Raw genomic sequence first — 14,209 nt, 5'->3', positions numbered from 1 at the left:
TCAATCATATTGTGGCTTAAAGCAAAACTGTGATCTAAATTATGAGTGAATTTCATTCTTTCTCTACTGGCAACTCAACCTGCATTCCATTTGTTTTGCCTGCAGAATTCCAGAGATAAAACTTAGAGCAATTGTGGACTTGGAAACTCAAAGAAGTGGAGAAGGCAGGAAATATTTAAGGGAAAGCAATAACAACCAACAGTTAAGCTCAGACTTTTTTTCTCCAAATTTTTCACTTGGGAGATATTTCTTGGAGGAGGAGGAAGACAAGGAGTGGGGAGAAAGATCTGTGAATATAAATATAAAAATATATAAATATAATAATATATATAATAAATATAAAAAATATAAATATATAAGTAAAGATCTATGTATAAAATGTAGTTTGATCTTAGGTGATTAATCTCCAAAGAGTAACTCTGGTTGGCATTTTTTCAGGAAAAATAAAGAAAAGTACTTCCAGAATTCTGAATGCTAATGACTGCCTTGAAATAAGAAAACTATATTTATGTTCTATGTTATTATGTATTACTTACTTTTCAACGTCTGATTTGTTTTTATATCCCAAATGATCTGAGCAGCTTTATTAAAACTAAACACAAACACTTCAGTTGGGTGAATATTAAACAATAGAACTGTACAAACTTAGCCAAAGTATGAACTAAGTTTTGTCCTTAAGCCCTTCCAAAGTTTCAGATCAAATAAATCAAGTGAATGAATCAAAACAGTGTATTATAGCATTAAGCCCAGACAGTAAAATATCTAATAGTAGAACTATGGCAGATATGTATGTGTACGTACATATATAAAACAGAAATCAATGAATATAGGGTCTAAAAATAAGAGCATGTATAATAGAACAAATATAATAAAATTGTTGAATAAAATGGATATTCAAACACAATTGCAACATAGATGGTAGCACAAAACTGGAGGATTTGAGAGGATATTTTGAGTCCTTGTCCATAAGAAATACTGCAAAGTAGAAATCACTCTTCCTGCTTGAAAATTTTAAGACTGGATAAATGAAAGTCTGTCTAGAGTCCTTATACACAGAGCAGTGTAACGTATACATAGAATAGCAGAATTCCTATTGAGCTGTTACCACATAGACATAATTGAAGAGACATGGGAGTATTCTTAAAAGCATCCCAAAAGGACTGCTAAGGACAATGAATCCGGTCTCGCTAAAAGTGAAGGCTTTATGAAATGTTAGAATTACATGGATGATTAAAAAAAAAGAGGCCGGAGCAAACCCTTTTGGTAGAATCTGGTAAATAATGCGATGTGACAACTTGCTTAAATTTGTTTGGAGATCTAGACCAAATTCATTGTTTGAGGGCAATTCTTGCATTGTCAGAACCTAATGAGCATACATTTTCCATAGAGAAGTCCAATAAGTGTGTTTTATCTTGAGGTTTCTTAAGCCATTTTTATTTTATTTATTACGTTCACTAAATCATTACATATTATTAAATTTATAGGCCGCCCATCTCACCATTCAAGCTGTAATGACATGAACGAATAAGCACTAAAGGGGCCAAATATGTAGGGATCAACTTTAGCCAAGAGTTTATTAGAAACCATGCTGTAGCATCCAATAAGACTACAGCTGTCTTTACACATATGAGAGTATTTCTGATACTTTTTGGAACCATCCGTATGGCTCTAATAAATTTATTTTGAATTGATTCAAAACTACTAGACAGACTTTCTTGAAAGTTTTAAGAATAGTAAAGCATCTGCTCTGTTTTTAATATCCTAACTGATTTGAGCAGTTTTATTAAAATTGCATTCAAACACTTCGGTTGGATGGAGTGGGTATTAAATAAGTTAGCTAGCTAGGCTTCTGATTCTTCTTAAGCCCCCTCCAAAGATTCAGGACAGAGACAAAGCAGCTCCCCAGAGAGCCCAGGAATAACGATTCCAGGATATTTCCTTGCAGTTTAGATGCTGCTGGGAATAGAGATCTTGATACTGAGCCAAGAGCCTACTCAAGCCTTGGTCCTTCGGGATCAGAAAGGATATCATTATTAATTCATACCCCATATCATTGGTTAAACTGGGAAAAGCTTGAAGATATTGGATGAAGATCATACATAATGCAGCAACATTTTTTTAAAAAACGCATAATTTATATTTATTCACTGACAGATGTCAGGAATAAATATCTCCAGTTTGGAACAGCTGAATAAAAGCTAGGGGGAAACAAACTCTGTGTTGCATTCCAATATTTATGTCTGCATTTAACATCGTATATTCTTAATGTAGCAGCTGCTGATTTCATGTCATGCCAAATTCAAAGTGGAACATAAAAATGTGACTGATTTCCAATCAAACCACTGATTTCAATATTACCATCACTGAACTCCAATCTAAAATATACGGGTTTCAGCTCTTACAAAGCTTATAATCTTTCAGCGAGCTATGGTCCTTTCCCCAGGCAATGGTTATCAGCTTGAAGCCAACTATTCCCTGCTCAAGAAGACCAATTCCAACACTGCACAGAGAGTTGTCTTCCAGTAAGACAATAGTAATGGGAGACTTCAATTATCCTGATATCAATTGGAAAACTAATTCTGCACCAAGTGAGAAATCAAATAAGTTCCTAACCAACCTAGCTGACAACTTTGTTGTCCAAAAGGTAGAGAGTGAAACTAGAGGGACAGCCATACTGGACTTAATTCTTACAAACAGACAAGAAGTGATAGAGGGAGTTGAAACTGCAGGAACTTTGGGTGAGAGTGACCATGTCATACTAAAATTCAACATAACACAAACACAAGCAACTGAACATAATGACACCAGAGTCTTGGATTTTAAAAGAGCTGATTTCAATAAACTCAGAGAGAACTTGGGAAAAATTCCATGGATGAAAATCCTAAAGGGGAAAACAACTCAAGAATCTTGGGAAACTCTAAAAAGTATGATCATAGAAGCCCAGACCAGCACAATACCACTGAGAAAGAAAAACAAGAAATCCAAGAAGAAATCAGCATGGCTACACAAAGATCTCTCTGGCAAATTGAAAGAAAAAAAGGACAAGTACAAAAAATGGAAAGAAGGACATACAACTAAGGCAGAATATCAGCAGATAGCCAGAATCTGCAAAGACAAAGTCAGGGTAGCAAAGACTCAGAACGAACAAAGACTTGCAACAAAAGTCAAAGATAATAAAAAAAAGTTTCCTCCAACATATAAATAACAAGAAAAAAATCAAGGAAACAATTGGTCCACTAAAGAGAGAAGATGGCAAGGAAGTAACAGGCAACAGAGAGAAAGCAGAACTGCTTAACTCATTCTTTGCATCCGTCTTCATGCAAAAAGAAACTATAGCTCAACCCACCAAAAACATAACTGTAAAAGACAGACCAGAAATAAAAGTTAAAATAAGCAAAAAAATAGTAAGAGAACACCTGTCTGATCTTGATGAAAACAAATCACCATGGCCTTATGGATTACATCCCAGAGTTTTAAAAGAGCTGGCAGAGGTCATCTTACAACCACTGCAACATATCTTTCAAAAATCCTGGAGCACCGGGGAACTACCAGGGGACTGGAAAAGAGCTGATGTGGTTCCCATCTTCAAAAAAAAAAAAAACAGACCCAGGAAACTATAGACCAATCAGCCTAACATCAATACCCGGGAAGATACTGGAAAAGATAATAAAAAAACAGATCTGCCAACATCTAGAAACAAGTAAAGTAATAACTAGCAGTCAGCACGGGTTTGTAAAAAAGAGATCATGCCAAACCAATCTTATTTCATTCTTCAACAAAGTGACTAAATTAGTAGACCAGCAAAATACTGTGGACATAATATATTTAGATTTCAGCAAGGCATTCGACAAAGTAGACCACAACCTACTTCTTAGTAAGCTAGAAAAAAGTGGAATAGATAGCACCACCACTAGATGGATTCGCAACTGGCTGGCAAACCATACTCAACGAGCAGTCCTTAATGGGTCTAAGTCTACATGGAGGGAAGTAAGCAGTGGGGTGCCACAAGGTTCCGTCTTATGCTCAGTACTCTTCAATATCTTCATTAACGACGTAGATGAAGGAATAGAAGGGGAATTTACCAAATTTGCAGATGATACTAAGCTGGCAGGAATAGCTAGCACCCAAGAAGATAGGCTCAAGATCCAGATGGATCTTGACAGACTAGAACACTGGGCCGTATCTAACAAAATGAAATTCAATGTAGAGAAAAGTAAAGTCCTACACTTAGGCAAGAAAAACCAAAAGTACACATATAGACTGGGTGAAACCAAGCTCAATAGCAGTAACTGTGAGAGGGATCTTGGAGTCTTAGTGGACAACCAGCTAAATATGAGCCAGCAATGTGCAGCAGCAGCCAAAAAAGGTAATGCAATCCTAAATTGCATTAACAGAGGGATACAATCAAGATCAAGGGAAGTACTAATACCACTCTATAAAGCCTTAGTAAGACCACACCTAGAGTACTGCATCCAGTTTTGGTCACCACATTATAAAAAAAGATGTTGAGGCTCTAGAAATAGTACAGAGAAGAGCAACCAGGATGATTAGGGGACTGGAGGCTAAAACATACAACGAACGGTTACAGGAACTGGGCTTGGCTAGTCTAGTAAAGAGAAGGACCAGGGGAGACATGATAGTGGTCTTCCAATATTTGAGGGGCTGCCACGGGGAGGAAGGGGTCAAGCTATTTTCTAAAGCTCCTGTAGGCCAGACAAGGAATAATGGATGGAAACTGAACAAGGAGAGATGTAACCTGGAAACAAGGAGAAACTGAACAAGGAGAGATGTAACCTGGAAACAAGGAGAAACTTTCTGACAGTGAGAACAATCAACCAATGGAACAGCTTGCCCTCGGAAGTTGTGGGAGCACCATCAGTTGAGACTTTCAAGAAGAGATTGGACTGCCATTTGTCAGAAATGGTGTAGGGTCTCCCGCTTGGGCTAGATCAGGGGTCCCCAACCACCGGCGGAACAACTCCTACCGGGTCAAGGCTTGTTGGCGCCGCCATCTTTTTCATGAAAAAGTGCTTCCGTGAGCTTTTCCGGGTAGAAAGCTCACCGAAGCACGTTTCATCAAAAAGATGGCGGCGCCCAGCTGATGCCGTACCGTCATGGCGCCCAGCTGATGCCGGTACCGGGCCGCGCATCAAAAAGGTTGGGGATCACTGGGCTAGATGACCTACAAGGTCCCTTGCAACTCTGATTATCTAAGACAACTTTACTAATCAGCTAAGTTGCCATTACCTAGTACCAAACAGAGCAGGTTCATGATCATACAGCAATCTATGGTAAATTGTATTATGTTTTTACTTAAATTACAATAATTATGAATCAGCACATATGGACCTATCTCTTCTTTCATCTTTCATATATGTGCAATGTGTACTTTCTTTTCAGGCAATGGAAAAATACAGTAGCCCATCCGCACACAAGAAATGCTATCTCTAGTCATGAAATTATATTTGGACAAACCAGATTGAGAAAACAATTCCCTTATTTCAGCACTCACATTCCACCAAACATTTATCAATTTAAGTTAATCATCATGCTGCATTCTCTTATCCTCACAGATCCTCTTCTTTGAATGCCAAGTAAAGAGCAAAAAATATTACATTTCTCAATAGCACAAAATTCAACACATTGACATCTTCCCAAAAAGTCAATGAAACCCAAGATAATTAATTTATTTGCAAAGAATGGAGAGGAAGATAGTTAATCCAAAGTTCAGATTTAAAAAAAAAATAAAGCCTCACCTCTCCTAAGGACTAATCAGTAGAAAGTTTTGAATAAACAGGATGGACTTTCCTGTTTATTCAAAACGAACTTTGCTGTTTTCCTTGAAAAAGATTGAGAATAAAAAGATAAAGATGCCCTTGAATCAAGCTTATCTAACTGATAACTAGAGAAATGTGTCAGCCCCATTGTATAAATCAAATGAGCTTAGCTATAATAATAGACTCTTGCAAGTTAAGAATCTTCTCTCTCTCTTTCTATTCTGGTGAATCAGGGCAGTGTCTAGCCAAACTGCCTCCAAATATTATCTAATTTCTCTGAACCTAAAACATGTTCCAGCTTCTTTTGTTTGGAGGTTAAAATGCTCTGAATATCATGTTCCTTACGTTCTTCAAAATGTCCATACAGTGTTCCTGATAACATATAAAAGCAATCTGCTCCTCCCTTCCACCATTTTTTAAAAATTTGTTTTTGAGCCTGGAATGTGCTGCTGTTCTGACATCCAAAGACTTGACCCAACTTAGTTTCCAAGTCCAGACAAGCTCAACCATGTGCTCTGCTTTCATATTCCTGGACCTTAGATATTACGGAATTTCAAGGGATTCAGTAGTGAAACTGTGCTTTTGCACAGCAAGTCGATTTCCCCTGTCCTCTACCTATTTGTGCTTTTGCTCCTGTTAAACTGCGGATGGGTCTACTATTTTTGCAGAACACTAAGAACAGCTTACCAGTCAGACTTGACAAAAAGGTAATATAAGAAAGTAAAGAAGATTACCTTGTCAGAGATATGCAGGAACAGTTAACATTTGGAAGCTGCTTAGGAAGATGCCTCCCTAGTTCCATCTGATTTGCATTTTTTTGTTATTATAACCAATCTCAACAAACGTAGCTCTAGGCTTCCTGCAGAGATGATTTCCTGGCCTGGTCTACCTAATGAGGCTGATATGTAAATAGCTTAATTTGTTCAGACATCTACAGTAGGATCACTTGACCAAAGTGAGACTTTCTGGGAGAAAATGTATGCTTCAGTTCAGTTTACTTAGACTCAGGAAACCAGCCTGGTCCTCTCCAAACACTTTCAAGTGTATAACCATTCTCTGAAGTGATTGGGGATGGAAGGAGTTGTAGTCTTAAGCCTCTGCTGGGCGACAGAGGAAGAAAAACTGTTTTGCGACATGCAAAGCCATTGCTGAGGAGACTGAACCATGGGCACCAAGGACTGAAGCCCATGTTTTAAAGGCTAAAAGGCTTCAAGGGTTGTCTACCATACTTTTGTCCAATTAATGCGAGCAGGGAGTGCCAGCACTAGGTGCAGGGAAGCAGTAAAGTATTGAGTGTGTGGGGGAATTAGAGCTGCTTAACCTCACGATTCCACATTTGCTTGTCTTTTTATGACAGCCTTTTAAAGGGCTCTAATGAGAGCTACAGCCAGTTTATGGTCTTGCTGGCAGAGATAACCCTCAGCTAATTACAGCAGCAATTTGCAAGCAAGCTGCCTCCCTGGCAGGGACACTCAGCTAAGGACAGACCAAGCGCAGGAGACCTCGAGCCAGAGCAAATGGGCAGCGGAGTGCGGGGACAGTGCCAAAATCACTCCTTTTGCTCTTGTTTGGGGCAGCTCTTCCTAGACAGAACCAGGATGAATTATATTAGTTCCGAAGTAAAAATTAGAACACAGTTAAATTTAGATTGTAGCTTGGCCCCACAATTTGATTTCAAAGCCAGGCTGTAGCCCGGACATATCTAGGTGGAATTCCCTTAAGCATGCAAAAGCTCCTCCAATTCAGAATGACTATCCTTTACTTTTGTTGGGCCAGCTGGTTCCTTTACCTAAGCTGTCCTGATTTCAAGGCCTTTGATATATTTCTAGTAATTCACCTTGACATTCAAGCCATTTTGCTGATCTGTTCCATTTTCAAGAAATGTTGTGTGTGTCTATGGGGGGGAGGGGGACCCTAGCACTTTATTCTGGTGGACAAAGATACCTCTCAGCTCTACAGTACCTATCTATCACATAGCACATATTTTATCTGAAATAGTTTTCATTCTACTGTATTCTTCAGGCTATTTCGTTTAGATTTTCCCATCGAGACCAGAACTTATGTTATGGCTTTTTGGAAGCATACTGGCTTCACTTACTTCTTGACTACATCACATCCTCATAAATAATTTGTCAGTCCTCAAACTTTCCTCGTTTTTGGATTATTTCACTCCATAAGGACTGGGAAACTTCTGAAAAATTAGGGACTGCAAAAGTGTCCAGACGTTTGGCTGCAAAAATGCTATACAGCATGGCTGAATTTTTCCAACTAATTTGGAAGGGGAATGTGGGGGAATTTAAAAGTTGGTCTTTCAATGGGTCTCTGAAAGGCAAATTACTACCACCACCACCCCAACTCCTACAAATGAGCCAAACTCACCCTATCGAAATCACATGGCTGAAATGGGGCTGTTTGCCATTCAATGATTGGCATGATCTCAGGGTGCTGGCTGGGCCACAAATGTGAAGGTAGTGCCCACAGGTTGCTCACAATTTTTCTAAACTAAACAGCACTGTAGGGGTAGGAAGTCTGGCGCCCTATAGAAGCTCTGAACAAAAACCAGGATAGTGTAGTGGTTAAAGCACAGGACTTAGTTTATGGTTCGCTGTGTGATTTGGGCTATTCACTGATTTGGACTATTCACTGGCAAGCTCTCAGAACTATGCACATAATTTCTTGGAAATTCAGAAGCCACACAGCACTTCAAAACAGATTCTTAGGTTGAAACTGCTAACACTGGCAAATGTACAGAGCAAAAATTGCAACGGTGATTTGAGCAATATCCTATAACATTATTTACATTGAAAAGTTTATTTTGTTTTGTCCTGGATATGGACAAAAGGGGACAACGCGTTGCAGGAGCCAAATTAAGCCAGGTTCCAAAAATGTGTTTGCTGACATTTGTGCCCTCCCATTATGTGTATTAAGAGGACCCACCAGAGGCACTGGCAGATGATCAAGCTCAGATAGTCACTTTAAACATCTGTACCTTTAAATGTCTGATAACAATAACAAAGCACTGACTGTATCTGACAAGGCTTCCTGTGTGCAGGTCAGCCTGCTTTTAAAGATCACCCAGCCTTGCCTGCCAGCAGAGAGCTTGCCTAGATAAGGCTCCCAACTCCGGGGCCCCCGCCTGGAACATTTCCCTAAATAGTGCTTCTATTCTGGAGGGAGCAGAGCTCTTGCAAGCAGCACGCCTGAAATCTGCATGTGAGTAAGAGGTGCTTAATTTCAAAGTAATTATAGCACTCCATATAAATGTTTGCTCAGGAATATGCATTCGCTGAGGTGAATATGCATTTGCCTCGCTCCAATGTCAAACAGTTTATGCACTTAGGATTTCCCACCCTAATTACCTAGCCAAGTAGCAGGAAGCATAGTCTTCCTTCCCTATAGAAGCTGTCATTGTAATTCTCTTTGGAGCCCACCCTTCCCGTTCTGTGTTATCTCACTTTGGTCCATTCAATCCCTCCTCTGAATTAATGTTCAGAACCATCATATCTGCCTTTTTTCTGCTCCATTTTGATTTGATTTGATGACTGTATTTCATTTCTCTGTGCTTTTAGACTTTAGTGCCGTGCCAGTCGCAGAAGAAGTCTCCAAAGTTGTAGTATGTTTGCATGCTATCATAAAAACTGTCCTTGAGCTGGACCAATCTCCCAGTGCCAGACCCAGACTGGCCACGTAGTACTTCCAATAACTCCAACTGGCTTTTGCTTCCAGGAACACCACTTTCATTAACCTCAAGGTGATTTACATTGTAAATTCAGGTGGCAATAGAGCAGAACAGAACAGAACAGATCAGAACAGAACAGAACAGAACAGGATTCTTTATTGGCCAAGTGTGATTGGACACACAAGGAATTTGTCTTTGGTGCACAAGCTCTCAGTGTACGTAAAAGTTATAAGTGATAAATCATGATCATAGTCATCATAAAAGTGCATTCATCATAAATCATAAGACACAACACTTAGTGAGAGTCATAGGATACTAAATAAGCAAAAAACATAAATTTAGAAAACTAAATAAAACCATATAAATTGTAAAGATACAAGGAACAAAGTTATAGTCATAAGTAGAAAAGGAGATAGGTAATAGGAAAGATGAGAATAATAATAGTAATACAGCCTTACTATATAGTTTGGCAGTGTTTTGGGAATTAGTTGTTTAGAAGAGTGATGGCATATACGGGGCGGGGGAGGGGGGAGACTGTCCTTGTGTCTGGTTGTTCTGGTGTGCAATGCCCTATAGCAGGGGTGTCCAACCTTGGTAACTTTAAGACTTGTGGACTTCAATTCCCAGAGTTCCTCAGCCAGCTTTGCTGGCTGAGGAACTCTGGGAGTTGAAGTCCACAAGTCTTAAAGTTGCCAAGGTTGGACACCCCTGCCCTATAGCGTCGTTTTGAGGGTAGAAGTTGAAACAATTTACATTCAGGATGTGAAGGATTCTGTAGGTATTTTCACAGCCCCCCACTTTTACACTCATGCAGTATACAGGTCCTCAATGGAAGGCAGGTGGCAACTCTCCACAGTGGACAATGTACCAAAGGAACTGGAGCTGTCCTGGGTTTCAGAAGCCAACCCAACAGCAAAATTGAAGAGTTTTACTCTCCTGATGCGATGGAACTTCCTGAAGCGAACAAGTCCCAGTGACGAATATGAGCACATTAAATGCTTCTCTGCCTCCGTTATTTCTCTGCCTAATTACACCATCGCCCTGGCCTAGGATTCATGTCCCTGACGGACATGGATCCTAGGCCAGGGCGATGGTGTAATTAGGCAGCTGCTGTAGTTGAAGACTCATATCAAGAAGGTTCCTCCCTCCCAGAAAATGGGAGATTTTTGTTCTTTTGGTGGGGGGAGGAGCGAGCACTGAAATTTGCTAGAAGCCGTTCCTCCTCCCCAAAGTGGCATTCAGGGAATGAAATGATCAGATGGAATCCAAACGTGGGCCCTGTAACCCTATTTTAAAAGAGCAATTTGTATGAAAGCTGTGGAGTCTTTTGCTTGGTGATTCCTGGACAGTTAAAATAAAGTAAAATCTACAGAAAAAGCCAATAGCAGGAATACATGCACTACTAGGGAAATAAAAGCAAAGGGGGAGAACTTGTCCCCATCCTTAAAAATTATCATTGAAAGTATAATGCTTTATCTACAAACTTGTTAGCATTCTTTAATCTGTAGCCCTTAATCTGTTCTTATTGACTTACTGGTGAAAGAAGGGAAGAGTGGCAACCTGGAAGTTGCTACTACTGTAGTAAGAGCCTCACATGCAAAGTTGCCAATGGAGGTATACAGGTAGTCCTCAACATACGACCACAGTTGAGGCCAAAACCTGTGTTGTTAAGTGAGAAATGTGTTAAGTGAGTTTTGTTAAGTGAGAAATGTGTTAAGTGAATGTGTTTTACAACTTCTCTTGCCACATGTGTTAACTGAATCACTGCAGCTGTTAAATTAGTCACATGGTTGTTAAGTGAATCTGGTTTCCCCATTGATTTTGCTCGTCAGGAGGTCGCAAAGGGGGAATCACATGACCCCCCGGGACACTGCAACCGTCATAAATGTGAGTCAGCTGTCAAGCAACTGAATATAAATGACGTGACCATGGAGATGCTGCAATGGCCATAAGTGTGAAAAATGGTCTTAAGTCATTTTTTTCAGTGCTTTTGTAACTTCAAACGGTCACTAAATGAACTTTGTGAGTTGAGAACTACTTGTATATGATGAGAAACACAGGCCTTTTGTGTTTCAGGGCATCTGTTTCACTCCAAACATGCTGTCAAAAGACAGCAGCAACCTGCTGGTGAACTGAGAATGTATTAAATCTACGTGTTCCGTGCTAATACACACTCCAGATGCACCTTCTGTTAATACATGTGCTCTTTAGCATCATCTAAATATTATCTGAGGATTTAGGAGTGTATGAAGAAGCAGAAAGAAAGAAAAAAAATCCTTCTCCATGCTTCTTCCATACTCTTTTCAATTAAAAGTATGAGTCTGTTTTAAAAAACCAAAAAGCTCATCCTTGAGGTAAGCTTGATTCCTGGTAATTTAAGGGATTTGTTGTTGTTTTCTTGGCAGGGCTACAAAAATGGTTTGGCGTGGCCTTCTTTTTCCAGGATGGTTGCCTACACATTTTATTTGTTAATTTTTATTTCCCGCCTTTTCTTCAGTTGAGACTGTACTCCCTCCTCCTATTCTCCACAGCCAGCACTTCCTGAGCTGGTTGGGCTGAGAGTGGCTGGTCCAAAATCACCCAGTGAGCTCCTGTTGGCGAAGATGGAGCAGAACCTCCGGCTTAAGATATGGGCTGGTCTTAGTCCAATATCTTAACCAACATACCTCATTGGGCCCCATCTTTGCTTTTCATCTTTCGGATCTGATCTAGGGATTCCCATTCGCTGGAGCTCTCTGATTGTAATGTTTACCAGGGACCCACTCTGCTTATTTTAACTTCTTACAAAGGAGGAAAAACAAGATGAGATACGCCTTAGTAGAGAGAAGAGGATCCTGCAGCTCCCCAAGGAGAAAAACAGGATATGAACAGAGAAAACCCAAAGACCACAGTTACCTGGAGACAGAGCCAACACTAATCCCCCATTCTGGGAGCCTATTGATATGGAGAGTTTTATCTGAAAGGAAGATACTCCACTGTGGCTTGGTGGAGGGGTGAGGCTGTGCTTGCTTTGGAATGTGAGTTTGTTTGGATGCAGTTTCATTTGAAGGAGGAGGTTTTAATCAGGGGCTTCAATAGCCCCAGTTCAGCATGGAAAATTGGCTTGGAGGGGGCTGCCACCCATTAATTAGCCCTTTTTGGAGCCTCTCAGTAGATTTTTCCTTGATCAAGTGGTGTGCCCTTCCTGGTTCACTATCCACATCTTGATTGCATCCACATCTGTTCACTCAAGGGCCATGAGATAATGTCTAATATACCAAGGTAGCCCAAGAAGGTATATCTAGTAGCTAGCTTGGAAAGATCAACCATCATCATGGCCTAAAATGTTGTCTTCCCAGGACTGAACCAATCCGTTCCATCTTGCAGGGGAAAATAAAGCATTAAAAATGAAAGCCTTGTTGCTGGATGGTATGGAAAGGGAGAGGAGGCCAATGTGGATAACCTTCCATACATCCTGATAACACTCAGACAGTTTGGCTCCTCCAAAGATTGTTGGGTGTGACAGAGCCTGAGGGAAAACTTCTGCTATTGTTCTTGTGTGTGTGCGCGCGCAAAATAGGGAGGAAGGACCATCCCCACCATCTCACTATCTCCTTCAGCAAGCTTACATCTGACTCTCCTAGCCACTTTCCTAGACCCTCTTTTCCCAGTTGCCAGAACTGGCCTTACACTGATTAGGAACAATGGGGGGCAGGAGGAGGTTGGTGGGGAGATGGCTATAAGCAGAAGAAAAGGTTTCCAAGAGAGGTTTTCCAGTAAAAACAATCCAAAGTTCCTGGGATTCTCTAAATGTTTGCTCCTATTTTGATAGTCGGGAGAGGGTGTGAACCTCAGCAGTCAGGTTTGTCACGCACATATGGTTAAAGCATGTTCATTAAAAAAATATCTTGAAAAATATACAGTTTATGGGTAACCTTCCACAGATAATTTTAATTAGAATTTGCATGCGATTTTTAAAAGGTGGGAGAAGGGAGGTAGAAAACTAAAATATATTCTGTTCTGATTTTATCTCGGTTGCGTATCTTGTAATTGCCTTATTAGAACACCATCTTGAAAATGCTAACACTTTTGCACGCGCGCACACACACGCCCTGAAAGCATCTTTCACATATTTGCCTTACATTCTACTCACTTCCTCACCCTCTTTTTCTCTCTGAGCTGTTATCTTGTACAATCTAAGACTGCCTCCCCCAACTCCACAACCTTCCCCAGATGTGTTTCTCAACCTCAGCTACTTTAAGATATAGGGACTCTTAACTCTGGAGTCCACACTACTTAAAGTTGCTGCAATTGAAAAACAATGAGTTAGGTTATTCCCCCCTCCCCTCCACCAGTGGGAATGATGGAAACTGGGAGGAGTTGGAGAGATCTTGCAGAAAGACTAACTTTATAACATTCTACTAATCACAGACACTGGAGTGACCCTTAAATTCCCATAATGATTTTTGGGCCACAATTATGATACATGTTCTGTGACAAGTCCTCAGAGTGTGATGCAAGTAAATCAGACCCACTTTTTTTGGTCATTTTTCTGCCTTTTCCTAGAATAACATTTAGAAGTCTCAGTCTGGTGGCACAGATTAGTGGATCGCTTTACTTCCCAAATTACCTATTATTAAAATGAAGTTTGCTCATTGGATCCTAGAAACTGATATCCCGAAAGAATAATGAAGCAAGCTAATACCCCCCCATTTATCTGAAGCTCTTCATGCAGCAGTGGACCCCCCGCAGGTGCAAGATCATGCCTTTTTAC

This window comes from Notechis scutatus, chromosome 2 (assembly GCF_049901735.1).
Source record: "Notechis scutatus isolate UNSWTSFEM ecotype Mainland chromosome 2, rNotScu1.2, whole genome shotgun sequence".
NCBI classification, from domain to species: domain Eukaryota; kingdom Metazoa; phylum Chordata; class Lepidosauria; order Squamata; family Elapidae; genus Notechis; species Notechis scutatus.
Note: the sequence above shows the minus strand (reverse complement) of the source record.